The sequence below is a fragment of the Cupressus sempervirens genome, chromosome 7 (genome assembly GCF_028749045.1).
Source record: "Cupressus sempervirens isolate cs-2001-9-10 chromosome 7, ASM2874904v1, whole genome shotgun sequence".
NCBI lineage: Eukaryota > Viridiplantae > Streptophyta > Pinopsida > Cupressales > Cupressaceae > Cupressus > Cupressus sempervirens.
This window is the reverse complement of record NC_143124.1, coordinates 450,004,192-450,020,051: the sequence shown is the minus strand read 5'-3', so window position 1 is coordinate 450,020,051 and position 15,860 is coordinate 450,004,192.

Sequence of the window (15,860 nt, the reverse complement as noted above, 5' to 3'; positions counted from 1 at the left end):
TACTAATCTTTTGAGCTTGGTAGACTCTATCCTTTGCCTTGCTGACCATCTGAGCTCAGTAGACTTTGTCTAATGACTGATATAAAATTTGTGTGATATCATAGACAACACACAATTGAACAATTGTATCGAACAATCTCCCTCTTTGGCATTGATGGTAACATAACATGTCATAGCAGAGAGAAATTTGAAAACAAGTCTTTTACTGATAGAATACTTCACTTTCTTCTTCAAATATAGCAAGCTCCCTCTTTCACAAACTATCTCTCCCTTTTACATAAACTCTTATTATTTTGTAAATTTTGGAAAGATATGAAAATATGCTCTAACTCTTTGATAGCATATGCCAAAGAAAACTCAAAACAATTGAATAGCATTGTACCTAATGTACTAATTCATATGCAATGTCTTCATTGGTTTGCTACATCAACTGATAGATCTTCAATTCTATTCCTATTGATGCATCACTAAAACTAAATTTTAGTGAGTTTTAGATAGGGGAATGACCCCTAACTTACCACTTAGATACAATAATGCATCCATAGGTAAAGGCTTTGTGAATATGTCATAAATTTGTTCCTTTGTATGAACATATTCCAATCTAATTTCCTTTTCTTGTACCAATTCTCTAACAAAGTGATACTTTATGGCAATATGTTTGATTTTTCAATGCATCACTAGATTCTTGGAGATATTAATTTCACTTGTGTCATCACAAAACATAACAATAGGTTCTTTGATTTCTTGCTTCATACCTTCCAATAATTGCTTGAACCACACAATGTTTGAGGAGTTTACTGATGCTACAACATATTTAGCCTCTGTTGTGGATTGAGATGTACAATTCTACTTTTTACTTGTCTAAGAAGCCAACCTTTTTCCAAGAAAGAAAGCTCCTCCACTTGTGCTCTTCTTGTCATCAATATTTCTTACCTAATATGCACCATTAAACACCTTTAAATCTAGATTTCCACCAAGTTTATACCATAATCCATAATCTTGAGTTCCTTTTAGATATCTCATGATCCTTTTGATTGCCATCATGTGATTTTCTTTTAGTTTTACTAACAATCTTCTTACAATTTCTACTGCAAGGGCAATGTTTGGCCTTGTGTGCACCACATATTGCAATTTTCCAATCATAGATCTATGCAATGTCTGATCTACTTCTTTTGATTCATCATCCTTGGTAAGTTTTAATTTAGTACACATAGGAGTTCCAACTAGTTTGCAACCTTCCATACCAAACTTTTTCAATATCTCCTTTATGTATTTGGATTGAGTAATGTAGATACCATTCTTACTTTGATGAATTTGAAGACCAACAAAAACTTTGATTTCTCCAAACATTGAAATTTAAAATTGCTTGTTCATTTGTTCTAAAAATTCTTTGCAAAGATCATCATTTCCTATGAATAAAGTATCATCTACAAATATTTCTACCAAAAAAATCTTATTATCTGGTCCTTCCTTTATGTACAAACTACTATTGTCATTAGTTCTTTGAAAATGAATCTGAATAAGATAGTTATGCAAGTTTTCATACCATGCTCTAGGTGCTTGATTTAGACCATATAATGCTTTATGCAATTTGCAAACCATGTCCACCTTCAAGTTGTTCAATGTAGACTTCTTCATCCAATATGCCACTGAAAAATGTTGATTTGACATCCATCTGATAAAATTTGAATCCTTTGTATGCAACATATGCAAGTAAGGTTCTAACACCTTGCAATCTTGCAATAGGAGCAAAAGTCTCTCCATAGTCTACACCTCCTTCTTGAGAGTATCCTTTACATACCAACCTAGCTTTGTTCCTTGATACCTTACCATCTTCATTTAACTTGGTTTTAAATACCACTTAGTTCCAATCACATTCTTGTCTTTGGATCTAGGTACAAGAGTCCATGTTTTTTTTCTCTCTATCTGTTCTATCTCTTCATTCATAGCTTTAGTCCAACTTTCATTTTTTAGTGCATCTTTGACATTTCTAGGTTCAAAATCAGCAAGTAAACAAGTTCCTTTCAACTTACTTCTTGTCATTGTTCCTTCTATTTTTTCTCCAATGATTTGATCTTGTGCATGATGTTTCCTGACATACTTGGCTAACACAGGCTCCATGCCTTTTAGGTGACCTACTTTGTTAACCTTCTATGCTTCAACTTTTGATTCTAATTTTGGTTGCTCAGGCTTGATAGATGTAGACTCGATAGCTTCTATTTGCAACTTGGGTTCTTGTAGCTTAGTAGGTACTAACTAGGTTTGATCTTTCGATGACTTAGTCAATGAAAATTTAGGAGTTGAAGATTCCTATTTGACAGATGTATTTGGTATTGGATTAGGTTCAATGTAAAAAAATCTCCTGTAGTCTCCAGGTTCCCTTTTGTTGTCTTCTTCTATTCTTTCTACAAACTCATCAACTTTCACATGTGCACTTTTTATGACTTCATGAGTAGATAAGTTCAAACATCTATATACTTTACTTTTGCAAGAGTATCCCAAAAATATTCTTTCATCACCTTTTACATCAAATTTACCTTTTCCAGATTCTTTCAAAATGTAACATTTGCTTCCAAATACTTTTAGGTAAATTACATTTTGTTTGTAGCCATACCATAGCTGATAGGGGCTTTTGAATGAATCCTTTTTCAGCTATACTTGGTTCAAGGTATGAACTACAATGCTGATAGCTTCTTTTTAGTATTCGATAATAATGTTTTTCTCAATAATTAAGGTTCTTGTATAGTCCATGATATATCTATTCCTTCTTTCTACTATTCCATTTTGTTTAGGAGTTCTAGGTACTGAAACTTGTCTTTTGATTCCTCTTTTAATGCAAAAGTTATTGAACTCATGTGAAATGAATTTTCCACCTTTGCCAGACCTTAAGTATTTTAGTCTTTTGCCTGTTTCCTTTTCTACTCTAGCCAAATACCACTTGAACTTTTAAAATGATTTTGATTTCTCTCTTAGGTACATGAAAATCATCATTCTTGAATAATCATCAAAAAAAAGAATGAAAAATTTCTCACCATGATAGCTTTCAATGCCAATAGGTCCACACAAATTAGTATGCACAAATTCAAAAACTTCTTCAGTCTAATAGTTCTTTCTTTCGAAACTTGTCTTTCCCATTTTACCAATTTGACAATTCTTGCATAGACCAACCTCAGGTTTCTTTATGTTAGGAATGCCTCTTACTTTCCTAAATTTACTATTTTTTATCAAGTTGTAAAAGTTTACATGACATAACCTCCTATGCCATAACCAAATTTCTTCAATTTGAGCAATAAAACATGAACATTCACCAAGTTCAAGATAGAATAAGTTACCTTTTATTTGAATGACTGATCCAATTAGCTTATCTTTATCATTCACTAGTCTTGTTTTTCCTTGCATGAATTCTACTTTAAATCCATTATTGATTAGCTATGCCACACTCAACAGATTGTGCTTTAGTCCTTCTACCCAATATGCATTATCACATACACGTTCCTTGGTCAATGAGATTCTTCATTTTCTTTTTATGCAACAAGGTTCATTGTTACAAAATCTTACATTGCTGCCATCATAGTCTTCAAAGTGTTCAAAATTTGTTTTATCACCAGTCATGTGATGAGAAAAACCACTATCTATGATCCATGTTTCATTTCTACTCATATGAGAAATGAGTGCCATTTCTTAATCATTATCAGACTCATCTTTCATAGCAATGTAGACAATTTCATCTTCTTCTTCATCATTAGAATCATTAGAATCTCTAGCCATGAAACATTTTTTCTTACCTTTCTCCTTCAATGAGTTGAAGTCTTTCTTGCCATTTTACTTGTGACCTTTCTTCTCATCCTTGTTCTGCTTATTTGGGCACCTAGCAGAAATATGTCCAATTTTTTCACAAGAAAAATAGATTAGAGGAACCTTACCTTTGTATTTCCCTTTTCCTCTTGAATATTTCCTTGCTAGTAGGTCTTCAACCACCTGAAGATCACTATCTGAACATTTTTCTAATTCTTCATCACTATATGACTATGGATCCTTTGTCTTCTTCCCTTTTTCTTTGAGTGAAAGTTTGGCTTCAAATGCTGATTCAATTTTCTTTGTAGCTAGAACATAATTATCATAGTTGTCTAGCTCATATGCAGTCAATCTTCCAACTATGGCTTCTAAATTTATCTTATGATTTTCTTCACATCTTCTTTCTTGAATTGTAGAGACTTTGATTGCATAGATAGGAAGTAGAGTTCTCAAAACTTTACTTATAACTATCTCCTCCTTGATATCTCCTCTAGATGCTTTGATAGCACTAACACATACTTTGACTCTTTCAACATATTTCGCAATTTTTTCATCTTCTCTCATCCTCATTTGATCAAATTGACCTCTCAAACTTTTTGGTTTGGCTCTTCTCACATTATCATCTCCTCCATAGATCTCTTTCAGCTTGTTCCACATTTCAAAGGCAATTTTGTAATCTTTAATATCATCAAATTCTTCATCACTCAGAGCAGATGTTATATCTATCATCATGTTATTGTGAGTCTTTTTTTAGCAATATCATTGACAGATAATGTACCAATAGGTTCTTCATATTTTTCATCAAGATACTTTAGTCCTGAATCACCAATAGAGGCTAGATGAACTCTCATCAATCTTTGCCATGCTGAGAAGTTGTCCCTATTAAGTCTTGTAATTTCCTTATTGTAAGAAATCTTGATCTTTGGCTTAGATCCTTGAAATATTTTCTTGTAAGAACCAAAAGCTCTGATACCAATTGTTGGGATTAAAGATAGAGTAAGTAAGAGGGGTGGGGGGGGTGAATCAGTTACTAACAAAAATTAATCCACAGATCCTTTAGATGTCTTAAAGATTTAGTTACTACTGATACTTGATAAAAAAAATGCTATAACTCAGTAAATAAAACTATTTCTTATCTTCAAGCATTCATGAATGTAACCAAAAAAAAAATGAATACAAGAGACACCAGATTTAATGTGGAAACCCAATATGGGAAAACCCACCAAGTAACTAGTTACCAATTTTTCACTTTTCTGAAGTGAGCCCTAATAGGAGCCAACCTTGTTAAAGGTTACAATACACAATTTTAGGTGTGACCCTATTAGAGGATTTTGATCACCCTATTAGGAGTGGCCTTGATAGAGGTCTTTAGAAAAATTCAATTGAACTGTCACCTTGTTAGAGGATTTACAAAATGGATGTTAAACCAACTATGTTAAGAGATTTGAAATCACTACTACAATTTTTAGAAAGCAACAATGAATTGACCTGAACAAGATGCAATTGAATTTGCCTATTACAGGTCTCTGTTCTACATCATTAGATCTTCCTTGATCAAATATGGATTTGCTTCTCCTTAATGGTCTCTGATCATCCTTCAAATTCACTTCCACAATAATCAGTCCTCATATCACATTAATCCCATACTTCCATCTCACTCACACTTAGAATTCACAACTTGACCTCTTAATTATATCATTTAGTTTTTCAAGTCAGCCCATTTACATGTTACATTTACCAATAAACCATACACCAGTTGGCTACAAATATTATTTTAAACAAATAAATATTATTTCATAAAATAATGAAATCCTTTACTGGCCAACCCTGCTCGATAAATACTGCTGCCAAAAATTTCTTGAGTTAACCTTCTTGACTCAGTTAACATTGCAATATCTATAAAAATCCTTTGGCTACCGAGTTTACTAGGTAAGAACTGAATTCCTTATCTATTCATGAGAACTCTGTAAGAACTACTTCTGCCACATTTCCTTTGATGACTGAGTGAGCTCGGTAGGAACTACTTCTACCACATTTCCTTTGATGACTGAGTGAACTTGGTAAGAACTACTTCAGCCACATTTCCTTTGATGACCAAGTGAGCTCGATAACAACTAAATTTCTTTGATTACCTTGAAAGCTTGTTAACAACGATCTACTCAGTAGACACTACAAATTTTCTTTACTAACCTTCTAGGCCGGGTAGACTCTATCCTTTTCCTTGCTAACCATCTAAGCTTGGTAGACACTATCCTTTGCCTTACTAACCATCTAAGCTTGATAGAATCTGTCTAATGACAGATATGACATTTGTGTGACATCAAAGACATCACACAATTGAACAATTATATCCAACACCACAGGGATCCATGTAGCTGGTCACTTAGAAACATGGATGGTGCACTTCACAAAGACTATTGGAATGGGGAAGATGCCTATTAATTGGGCTATGACGCTTAGAAAAAATCTATATGAGAAACTAATTTGATTCAAGAATGATCCTCACTTCTACTTGACCTCTTACATTATATATCTTCTAGTGACAAGACCAACATATTATCCAAGATTGGTTAAGAAGGGAAGTATGTAGGATCCAAACACCTCATCATACATAGTCCATCCTCAACTTGTGAAGAAGAAACTCCCCTTCAAGATCCCTAAATACAACTTATTCAATGATGCAATCATACTTTCCATCATTCACTTTACATAAGCAGATTATACCAAGAGAATATTACTAGAAGTAGCAACACAAATAGCACAAATTAGAGCTTATTTCATCTAGTTCAACACATTTTATCATATCTAGGTAGTGGGTGTATACACTAATATGTTAGCGAGAGGAATACTAATCTATTGAAAGACCAAAGCATTAACTGACAAGATTAATATAAACTTTAAGATGAGACAAAGTGAGGTCCTCAAATGAGAATAGTAGCCATGGATGGGCTCTCTCAATAAGGATGCTAACTTGATTTGGGGATGTGTCCTTTGATATGGATTTAGGATGTATGCTCAACCTTCAAGATGCTTCAATGGAGGTCGATTTGGGATTTTTGGTGTGGATGCATGCAAAGGTATGGATTTGGCTTTAAAATGGCATTATAACTTTAGCTCAAAAGGTTGTGATGAAATGGCTTGGGAGGGGATTCAATTTATAGGCAAGAGGCTTGAGGGATGGAGGACTAAGAAGGAAGGAAAGGAAAAAGCTTATGGAGGGCTTAGATTGCATGAAAGGAGAGCACATGGATTGTGCTTTTTTAGCACCAATCAGGGAGTGACACATGTCACAGGGTGAGTGAATGGAGGAAGGGAGAAGGATGAGTCAACAAAGGAGGCTCAAGGGATAATATCTTCATAAAGACCCTTCATTATGGCTTGTAAGAGCTTGTAATAGTCTTTATGGCCTTTGTAAGAGCATTCATGGCTAAGTGGTTGGGATATTTTGGAGGGAGTTGAGATTGTTGACTTTGCTTGACTTAGAAAAGTCTTAAGCTTGCTTAGGGAATGTGACAAGTTTAGGGGGGGATCTAGAGACAGTTTAGGATTAGATTAAGCTTGTTAGAGATTTGCAAGTGGATGGCATTCATGAGGGTGGGTGAGTTAGTGACTAAGCCTAGTTAGTATGGGTGGATGGGGTGGATTAAGCTAAAAAGGCGATTTAGGAATAAGTTAAGGGTTATTAGATTTGAGGGTTTTATTTATCAAATAGATTTATTTAATAAATGGGGATTTTGAAATTAGATAGAAGAATAGGATTTAATTGATAAATAATAGGTTATTTGATTTATCAATTAGGACTATAGATGATTAATTAAATTAATCAGCTAGGGGATGGAAAAGGATTAATTAAATATGAATTTAATTAATGATGCCTTTAGAGATAACTAAATAATATTACCAAAGTGGTGTAATCAAATTTAGGTGTCTACATTTTTCCCCTCTTTGACATAGTGTTGAGACAACACTATTTCAAAGAAGTTTGAATGAAGATGACACTAGGAAGATGTTTTAGCAACAAAGTTGCCCAAGTCTCAGATAAGAAGAGGAGAGACTAGACTTAGATGATGCCCCCTCAAGAAGGCGGCGAAGAGAGAAATGAGGCTTGATGGCTTCTTGAAAAGCACTAGAAATCAAGACGGGCAGAGACACAAATTGGCAAAGAGGAGGGGATGAATTAGCTCAAACTCTCACTATGGGAGAATGATAAAGGGCTATCAGATGCACAAGATGAATAAAGCTTAAGACTTCGGGGGAGATAGAGGAGTGGAGCACTATAAAAAGGAATCCAAGATAGGGGGAGGGATGACGGGATGACAAAGCTGATGCAACATGATTTCAAAGAGTCAGATTGGCGGAAGGTGGGTTTTTGGAGATCCCTAGGACTAGGATTGTGGATCTTGAAAGATGAGGCTTGGTGGATCCCTAAGACTAGGATGGTGGATCCCTAAAGCTAAGAGTGATGATTGATTTCAAAGAGATACTGATGCACAAGCTAGGGTAGGAAAGAAAAATGCAAGATATGGATGGGGGATAATGGAGATGAAAGAAATCCATTGAAGCTTTTTGAGCAGGGGGATACTTTAAAGAGAAGTACCACCATGTAGTTGAGCACTAGATTTGCTATAGGACTATTGGTTAATTGCCAAGGTTACCAAGAACATCAAGGCCTTTTCACCAACTATCCAGAGGACTAACAACTGACTCAAAACAAACACACAAGGATTGCCCCATCATCACACATGAGTCCAAGAGGAAGCAGTGTGGAACCGACACTGGGAAATCCCTGAGTAGAAAAGAAAAACAAACAAAAGATCAGATCAAGACCTTACACTCAGATTTCCCCATTCATAATATACCATGATATGGAAGATTGTGGCAACCTTGAGGAGGGAACAAAAAGATTGCTTGGAAAAGATATTTCAAGACCCAAAAGGGAAGATTCCAAATCAAAAGAAAGTGAAAATACAAAAGAGAACCATTTGCAATGAGATGGGTAGGATGAGGTACTAACGGACCAAGATCAGACATGAGGAAAGCTATATCCTACAAGGATCTATTGAAGAGCACCTAAGCTAATGGATCTAGATGAGTGATGCATCTAGTAAGCTAAACTAAGAAGGATAACACTTTGTTGATAGGAGATCTAGCTAAAGGATGCATTGGAATAGCTAACCAAGGGTTGTGCAATGTGTGCAAGATGTTGATCAAGGAGGAACTGACATGAAAGCTGGATAAATACAATGGTACTAAGCTAAAGAGGATGTACAAGCTAACAGACCAAGATATGTTACAAATGTACAAGGTTGTTCATGCTTTGGTTTTGTGAGATGGGAATGTTCATGAAGGGTGGGATGTCTACAATAGTTGATAGGCGGGTAGGTAGATGGTTTGCGAAAAGCTTAAGTGAAAATGGAATTCTTTATGTGCATGTGATAGGATACAAGCTAGGATACAAGATTATTTACAAGCTGGAATATGGTACAAGTTTTGGACAAGATTTGGATATACAAGCTATCATACAAGGGATGATACAATATTTACAAGCTGTACAGGAGGTATTTACAAGCTTCATCAGATGTTGGATATTTGGTTGGAACAACAAGGGAACAAGCAAGTGTTTTATGGGATGGTGGGTGAATGGATGAGGGATAGGATAGTGATAGATAATGGATTAGTCTTAGTACACAAGGTGCCTAAATTACCAGGTTTTCACCAAGGTACCTATCCAAGGTGCTTGAATTGCCAAGTTTTCACCATTGGACGCTTATTTCTCTTTACTATTTTTTTTGTATTTTTCAAAAGGTGGGTATACCAAGAATCTTCAAGCATAGAACTTCTTGAGATGAATGATGTTAGTAGGATCATTCAAGAGTTCTCCTTCAGGTGTAGATAGCTGATAGGCTCCAAAGCCAAATGATGTAGTGACAACATAAGGACCAAGCCAGGTAGGTTCAAACTTGCCTTTCTTTTCTTGATCTGCTTGGACTTTCATGTTTTCCTTGAGGACCATGTCACCAGGTTGAAAGTGTTGTGGAAGCACCTTCTTGTTGAAATTCCTTTTGAGATGATTTTGATAGACTATGAGATGATCATAGGCTTCTTTTCACTTCTCGTCTAAGAGATCTAGCTGGGTGAGTCTGGCTACTCTGTATTCTTCATCTGATATTTTCCCTTGCAAAGATATGCACAAGGAGGGAAGTTCAACCTCTATAGGTAGTACTGCTTCAGCACCATAGGCTAGGGAGTATAGAGCTATGCCATAGGCTAGATTTATTTGTAGGTGCCAATCGCGGCCAAAATCATTGACAACTTTCTTTAGAATTTTGAGGAGGGTTTTGTTAGTTGCCTCTGCCTCGCCATTACCTTGTGGGAAATATGGGCTAGAAAAGTGATGATGGATGTGGAGGGAAGTACACAATTCTTCCATGTTGATATTTTCAAAGTTACCTCCGTGGTCGGTGAAGATGGTGGATGGGATGCCAAAGCGACAAACAATGTGGTACAAGATGAACTTGGAGACCTAAACTCCTATAGCTGAGACTAGGGGGACTGCTTCCACCCACTTAGTGAAATAGTATATAGCTGTTGTTATCCATTTATGTCCATCAGATGAGAGAGGTGTGATAGTTTTAACTAGATCAAGGCCCCAACATGCAAAGGGCCAAGGTGGTGCAATAGGTTGTAGATCCTATGCTAGAGCGTATACAAGATTTGTGTGCTGCTAACATGGGAGACATTTTCTGACAAAGTCATAGGTGTCTTCTTCAATGGTAGGCCAATAGTAGCCTACTCTAAGGATTTTTTGTGCTAGGACAATACCACCTGTGTGGGCACCACAAAGTCTAGAGTGTACTTCTTTTAACACCATCGCGGCCTCATTTTGGTCTAAACACCTAGAGAGAGTATCGTGATAACCTCAACTATATAGGGTATTGGCTATGGTAACATAGTGGGATGATTTTCAAATGAGGTTTTGGCGTTGGGTACTTGTGAGGTGAGGGGATATGATACCATCTTTAAGGTAAGCGTGAATCTCACGGTACCAAGGGGATTGGGGACCAACCAAGATACAAACACGATTTGAATCCTCATTCACATAGGCAGGTGTGAGGAGCTGCTCGACTAAAAACTCATATTGTGTAGCTGCTTGAGGAATTTCCAAGAGCGAGCCGATAGTAGCCATAGCATCTACTTCTTTGTTCTGTATTCGAGGCACTTGTGTAAACTAAAGCTTTGTAAAATGTTGGGTTAGCTGATCAACTAGCTCTTTGCAGGGTAATAGCTTTTCATCTTTGGTTTGATATTCATTTAGGGCTTGCTCGATGATGAGTTGAGAATCACCAAAGATTTGTAACTCAGTGATGTTCCATTCTGCAGCTATCTTTAATCCTGCTATGAGAGCTTCATATTCTACTATATTGTTGATACTAGGGAATTTTAGCTTGAAGGCTTTCAGAATATAATCTCGTTGAGGTGTGACTAACAATATTCCTGCCCCTGATCCATGAGATGTGTATGAACCATCAAAACAAAGCTTCCATGGGGATTGTTCTTCAATTAGGCAGATATGCTCATCTAGAAATTCTATGATCAAAGGATATGCATCTAATAGGGGTGCATCAACTAGGTGATCTGCTATAGCTTGCCCTTTGATTACCTTTCTATCCACATACTGGATGTCAAATTCACTAAGGAGCATAACCCATTTGGCCAAACGGCCTGTAAGTGATGTTCTAGAGAGCATATACTTGAGAGGGTCTATCTTGGAGACTAGTCGGATGGTATGACTTAGCATGTAGCGGAAAAGCTTTTGAGTTGAGAAAACAACTATCAAACAAGCTTTTTCCATAGGAGTATAATTGAGTTCATAACCAACTAGGTTTCTACTGATGTAGTAGATGGCTCTTTCTCTGCTATAGTCATCAAGTTGTGCTAGAAGTGCCCCTAGAGCAGTAGGCATTGCTGATATGTACAAGATCAAGGGATGACTAGGAACTGGTGGAACCAAGATAGGGGGATTGGCGAGATATTGCTTGAACTAATCAAAGCTGCGTTGACATAAAGGATCCCACTTGAATTTTTCATCCTTCTTTAGTAAATGATTAAATGGTGTACACTTATCTGCAAGCTGGGAGATGAAGTGCCAAATAGATTAGAGCTTTCCCTGAAGAGAGCGAAGCTGTCGTAGTGTTTGGGGAGGAGGCATGTCTAATATAGCCTTGACCTTCTTGGGGTCAATCTCTATACCTCATTTAGAAACTATAAAGCCTAAAAGGTTACCAGATGTGACCCCAAAGACACACTTCTTGGGATTCAACATGAGATGATATTTGGCTAACCTATCAAAGACTTTCTCCAGGTCAGCAAGGTGATCTGTGAATGTATAAGATTTAACTAAGATATCATCCACATAATCCTCCAAAATGCTATGGATAAGATCATGGAAAATGGTCGTCATAGCTCTTTGATAGGTAGCCCTAGCATTCTTTAGGCCAAAAGGCATCATGTTGTAACAAAAGGTTCCCCAAGGGGTTGTGAATGTTGTCTTATGCTAATCCTCTTCTACAATCTTGATTTGATTATACCTAGAAAATGCATCCATGAGGGACAAAATTTCATGTCCAGCTATAAGATCTACAATCATATCTATGTTGGGCAAGGGAAAATCATCTTTTGGACAAGCTTTGTTAAGATCTCTGAAATCAGTGTAGATTCTGATGTCACCAGAAGGCTTAGTGACAGGGACCATGTTGGAGATCCACTCTGAGTAGTCAATAGGTTGGATAACCTTAGTAGCTAACATTCTTTCTAATTTAGCTTTGACCAGTAATGCCACCTTGGGGTGCATTTTTCTAAGCCTTTGTCTGACGGGCTTGATATTTGGATCGACTGTAAGATGATGAACTACAAGTTTTGGATCTGGCCCTGGCATGTCCTGATATGACCATACAAACCGGCCAATGTTCTCTCTTAAGACCTCAAAGAGGAGATTCTCTTGGTCTTGTGATAGGGATTAGGTAATGTGAACAAGTTTGGGGATCTCTGAAGAACCGATGTTGACTTCTCTAGTGTCTTTAGTTAGAATAGAAGACACCTTTGGTCGATTATCTTGAGGAGGCAATGCTAAATCTTCATGTTCTGCTTATGGCTCTAGATTGTCTTGTTGAGGGGCTCTCTTCGCTACCTTAGCTAGTCCTGGTTTCACCTTAGTTCTAGTTTTTGGTGTATTTGAACTAGGTTGGGGATTTTCTCCAAAATACCCCTTGGGATCTAGCTTATAGATATAGGCAAAATATTGCTTTTTTTTCTTGTGAGGTGTTTCAACTCCCATGAATCTTAGAAGTGCTTCCTTGGATGTGAACTCATCAATGTGTATGATGCTTGGTTGGTCCCAATCTATGAGTTGTGGATGAGCGAGTGGTAGGTCAATGAAATGGATGGATAGTTCTTGGAGAACAGAGTCTCTAAGGGAGATTTGGTCTGGGATATCATCGTAGGCTCTCTTTTCAACTTCCCCAAGAATATCTTCAATTTTGACAAGGTCACGGTGAATGTTTGAAAAAGTGTGACCATTCTCATTGGTGCCCCCAGTCATGGGTATGTCAAAGCCAAGACCTGACTTCATTTCCCAATTGTGTGCTTTGATGGGGCACTGCATGCCTCTTTCTTCTAGTCTTAGACCACCACCTTGATAGTTCCATTTGTCAGTGATGAGCTTATATTCTTGGGGATACTTCTGGCTGAAGTGATCAAGGTGTGCTTGATTTCTTGGAGGTGCATCCTTATGTAACCAATTGTTGATATCTGGAGTGAGCTCTTCATGAAGAGGGATTTTTGAGGATACAAAGGTTGTTGGGCCAAACTATTTGTATCGAGGAGGTGGAGTCTCCTTAGCTTTGTGATATGTTGGTCATCCATGGGCATGTGGATCAAGTGGGAGTGCCTCGACAACAAATGTATCTGATAGACTATACTCTCCATAGCCTTTGTTATTGATCTTCATGGTAGATAAGGTGGAGGCGAGGATGGTTTCTAGGTCATTACAATAATGGGATGAGCTGGTCATGGCTATGCCAATATCAATTCCAAGGCAATGGTTTTTATATGAGGCTTCAACCACATTGCAGTAAGCAAAGGGCTCTGGATCAGCATGGATGGTTACCTCAATGCCCTAATGCAGAAATTTGACGCATTGATGGTAAGTGGATGGAACGGCTTTCATGGCATGAATCCATGGGCAACCGAGGAGGATGTTGAATGGTAGGTTTAGATCAATAACATGGCAAAGTGTTTCTTGGATGACTGATCCAACCTTGATTGGTAACAAAATAGTTCCTTCTGTGGTTCTTTCCAAGTTGTCATAAGCTTTAATGGTGATAACCTCACTGATGATATCTGCCTCAGTATACCTAGCTTGTTTTATGAATTTTAGGGTGCAAATATTCAAGGCTGATTCATTATCTATCATTACTCTTTTTATGAAAAAATTAGATACCATGATGGCTATACGAAGTGGAAAGGTGTGATCTGGCTCGACCACGGGTATGTCGATGAGTTTGAAAGATAGGGCACATGAGGATGAAAGGTGTCCAAATAGATTACGAAAATTAGTAGCATTGATATCTGAAGGGACATGAAATTCTATGAGAGAACTATCAAGGATGTTCTTATACATAGTACTAGTGTGGAGAAGGTCTAAAATGGAGATTTGGGTTGGCATGTTCGCAAGGTGTTCCAAGATATTGTATTGGCTTTTTGATGGAGCCAATGGTGTTGGTGGAACTAGTGGGCCTGTGATGTTAAATCGTACTCTTCTAGTGGTGACTGCACACTCATTATTTGGTCCTTGGATATTGATAACATTGATAGAAGGCTCTTTCTTAGATATACAACCTATGAGGCTACCATAGTCTATATAGCATGAAGTGTGGTCATTGTTCTTCCCATGTTGTTGGTTTGGCTCGCGGTTGTTGGTGTTGTTGTTGTTTTGGATAGGTGCTTTTATAGGATTTTGATTGTTGTGAGTAGAAAAAGCATTTTGATAGATCTGTAAGCCTAGGTTGGGAGAGGTTTGGGCACCAACAGTGATTTCTTTTTGATCAATGAGGTCCTGGACATAATCTTTCAATTTCATGCATCTGAGGGTAGTGTGACCTTTTACGCTATGAAATTTGCAATACTCATTGTCTTTGTACCATGCAGCTTTGGATTGGCTTGGGTCAATTTGCTGGGTAGGAGGAAATTTGATGAGGTTTTCCTTGACTAATTTATCAAAAATGACATCCAAAGGCTCACCAAGGGGTGTATAATTTCTAGGTGCAGGTTGGAATCTGGGCTTTTCTCCTGTAGCTACATTGATGGCATTAGCTTGATTGCTAGACCCTTGAAAATTGGGTCTTAGATTGTGGTTTTGATAGCTTTGCTGATTCTGTTGTTGGTAGTTGATAGCTTCTTGATTTTTTGGTTGATATGGTGGGTGAGACTGATTTTGAGAAGGACCAACAATATTCACATGTCTGGTGTCAGTGACGCCATCTATTTCAATGTGCTTGTTTTTGTTCCAATACCTAGACTTGTCATTGGAATGTGATTGATTTTGGTTGTTTTCCTTGTAAATGTTGACCACACCATCTTTAATGAGTCCTTTCTCAAGGATCATTCCTTTTTCTTTGATATCTTTGTAGGTCTGCAAACAACTCATGGTCATGTGGTGAGCCAAGCTAGGATGGGCATTATCAATAAACATTTTCACCAAATGGCACTCTGGCAAGGTGCAAGATATGCGGGTGGTAAGGGTTTTCTATCTTTGTAGATATTTGAGAAGGCTTTGTCCACCTTTTTGCTTAGTGTGGACAAGATCAACTACTGAGAGCTCTGTTTCAACAAGATGGGCGTATTGGGCTACAAATGCCTCAAACAATTCAACAAAGTTTTTAATTGTGCCATATGGTATTCTATAAAACCATTCAAGAGTTGGTCCATCCAAGCTTTTAGGAAAGAGGTGCAAGAGGAAGACATCATCATATGCCACTTCTTGGCAGTGCATGTAAAATTCTTTGATA